The sequence below is a fragment of the Manis javanica genome, chromosome 2, assembly GCF_040802235.1.
Source record: "Manis javanica isolate MJ-LG chromosome 2, MJ_LKY, whole genome shotgun sequence".
In the NCBI taxonomy this organism is placed as follows: Eukaryota; Metazoa; Chordata; class Mammalia; order Pholidota; family Manidae; genus Manis; species Manis javanica.
Genome location: NC_133157.1, coordinates 222,677,815 through 222,681,141, shown reverse-complemented (window position 1 = coordinate 222,681,141; position 3,327 = coordinate 222,677,815).

The window sequence follows — 3,327 nt, the reverse complement described above, 5'->3', positions numbered from 1 at the left end:
CAAGGGGAAGGCCTTTGCAGCACCATCTGACACACAGTTCATCCTAACCTCACCTTCTAAAGAGATTTAAATACACCTCAAAGGCCCAGAGAAAGGTTTCCCATGACATGTTTTCTGAAGTGAACACTCTTGAGAAAGGGAGGAGGGAAGGCCTCTCCTTTCTTGCACCAGGAAGAATGTTTTCCTTCCGCACTGCAGTTGGGACCCCTTCCATCACAGGCGGATGAGCCCTGCGCCCCGGGGACCACGCACTCTCTCCTCTCACCTGCCTAGCTCCAGGCATCTGCGTGTGTGGCAGCGCACAGCTGCAATCACTCACTCACCCAGCAGTTTTTTTGCCCACCCACCCAGGGGCCACAGGCCAGGACCAGTACGGTGCAGACTGTGCTGTTCCCCTCTTCTCACAGGCAACCGCATGCACATGAACGCACACAGGCGCGCTCTGCCTTCTCCTCAGACCACAGGCACAGCGGGGGCCATGGGAGAAGCCCAGGGTACAGGGGCTGTGGGGTTCCCACATCAGGCTGTGCAGATCCATGGGGCCACCCCTACTTCACAGATGGGGCTCCCGACAGCCAGGCTCTATGTTTTTTGGCTCAATTCAAATCCATGCCCATTTAGTATTCAATTTCTTTCTCAAACGTAATGCTTTTACCACATAAGAATCCTAATAAGCCATCATCTGAAAAACGAATGTCACGAACCAGAGGCTTTTGCAGTACCTTCTGAACTGTGGGTGGTAAAACAGTATAGTGGCTTTTGATCAGATTTTTTAAATGAGAAATAGAATGAGGTAGAACTGGATAGAATAGAATATCGAGCAGCCCCTGCACAGCAAGGATTTACACATATTGGTCAGATGTGAAATAGATTTCTTATGGTAGATTATGGTCAAAAACATGTAAAAGTGTGCTCTATTGGATGTCAGCCTCCTGGAGGTGGGTGGGGGTGCAGGGGCTCATGGCCCTGCCAAGAAGGGGAGGGACTGTGGCTGGGCCTGGGTGCAGGGCAATGGTCTATCCCTGATTTTAACTGTGGGGTCAGTGACCAAAGGCTCACCCACGGCCTGAGTCCCACCATGGCCCAGAGAGAATTGTCCCTGGGGCCCAGGCTGAGGCCTAGCTCTGGGGGTGTTGGGGTAGGGAAACCCCCTTCTTTGCCAGACCCTAAAGTCATGACATGATGAAAGAATCAGATTCACGAGACATCCAGTAGATTAAATGCACGACAAAGCTGGTTTTTTAACAGGGGTCAGCCCTGCATCACATCTGAACGCCCTGGCCTCCCCCCACCCGCCTCCAGCCTCGGCTTCCACCAGTGTCCCTGCCAAGACTTCTGCTCTGGTCACTTCCCAGAACGCCCAAACCGGTGCCCCTCCCCCTGCTTCCTGCAGTGTGTACCTTGCAAATGGACTTCTAAATTCTAAGTGTGGATTTCTGTCACCACAACCCTCTCTCAGGCTGTAGTCCATCAAATATAGTCATCCAGTCATTAACTGAGTGCCTAGTGCACACCAAACAGAGTCCTGTTTGCAGAGAGAGGCACTGAGTCCTTCCATGGCAGGAGGGGAAGCCCCTGGTATGGGCACTTGACAGAGCAGTGGGGGCACAGGCCAGGGAGGTTGGCAGCAAACTTCCTTCCAGGATGTGGAACAGCTGTGCAGAGGAAGGTGTGGAGTTAAAGGAAGAGCCCAAGGCCCCAGTGGTTGGAGCAAATGCTCTGAAGTCAGCATAGCACTTTGGACTATTCTCTAAGAGACAGGAGCCAGCCTGGAAGTGTGCTCAGGCCCCACTCAGAGAGGCGGGAGCCAGGCCCAGAGAGGTAAGGCAGGAGTTCAAGGTCACACAGTGGCAGCAGCCGCACCAGGCAGCTCCACCAGCTGCTGGAGCTGCTCTCCCTACACATGAGCGACCACTGCCAGGTGTGGCCTCCTTCTGGCTAGTGCCCAAGAGCAGCAGGAGGCCCACAGCCCGGGAGGCTGGCTCCAGGATTCCCGCCCTGCTGAGCACCCAGGTAGCAGAGCAGCCTGGGGGTGCAGGGTGGGAGGAGAGCCAGGCCAGCACCCTTCCCCCACCATACCCCTAAACTGAGGCACAGCTGGAGTCTCACGGTCGGTGGGGAGCAGTTCTGGGGGAAGCGCAGGGCCACCCAGAAACTGGAGGCCCCCAGCAAGTGGCAACAGTGTCTGAACTCCACCCCCAGGCAGGTGGAGGTTGTCAGGGTAACGGCTGATCAGCAGAGCACCAGAAGGCATGGTGGAGGGTCCTCTTCCGTTTTAGGATGAGAAGGCAGAATACCACAGCCTCGGGTCCCCATGCCAGGCTGGGTGCGTGTCCCACTGGCTCCCTCATCTTGTCGGTGTCCCATGTGGACAATGACGGCCGTGGACACCAGTCTCTCCTGGGTGGACTTCGACTCCAGGGTTTCAACCAGGACCCAGGGACCACAGTGACACCTAGGTACAGAGCCGAGCCAGGACAGGACCCGGAGGCAGCCAGCAGCATTAAAGTGACCATGGCCCAAACCTCAGAAAGCTCTGCATGGAGGAAGGTCCCTGAAGCATGAGTGGGGGGAGCTGCCTGGACACAGGTGGACACGTGTACCCTGTGGAGGGGTGCGGCCTGAGGCCTCTGACCTGATTCACACCCTGGCTCCCTAGGCCATCCTTGCAGGCTCTGGAGCACCCAAACCCAGCACCAGGGGGCACTCCAGGCCCAGGGTGACCCAGACACCCTTTAGTGACCAAGGTAGGAGATGGGGAAGGGGGAGGCTGGGGGAGGGGATGTTGTATCTCCTAAAGGGGGGCAGGGACTGAGGGCCCACCCCAAGAGCATCCTGGCTAACATAGGGACTCAGGAGCAGGCAGGCTCCTGTCCACTCCAGGGAGGAAGCCAAGCCCCCATAATACCCGAGCACCCTGAGGTGGGTGTGGGTATGACTCAGGGCACCTGGGAGCGCTGCGAAGTTTCAGCTCTGAACCCATTCTCAGCTAGACACTCCCCACCCATCACACATCTGAGATTCCTCAGAGGGGAGACGGGCTCACAATGCTGCGCAGAAGCCCACCTCATGGTGGCCAGAGAACTAGGGGAAGGAGGGCGCAGGAGGCGTCCACCGTGGGTAGGTGGGACTGTTACGGAAGGCCCACTCCCATCCCACCCTGGCCCTGGCGTCGCTTTGGTCCCAGGGAATGTCTCTGGCTGGCAGCTCCGGGGTATGCCGAGCTCCTGGATATGGGGTCTCCTTTGGGAGGAACGGGCCCTCACGTCGCACCCCTTGGGGTGCTGTGGCTGTGAGGCTGTGGTCCTTAAGAGCAGCAGACTAAAC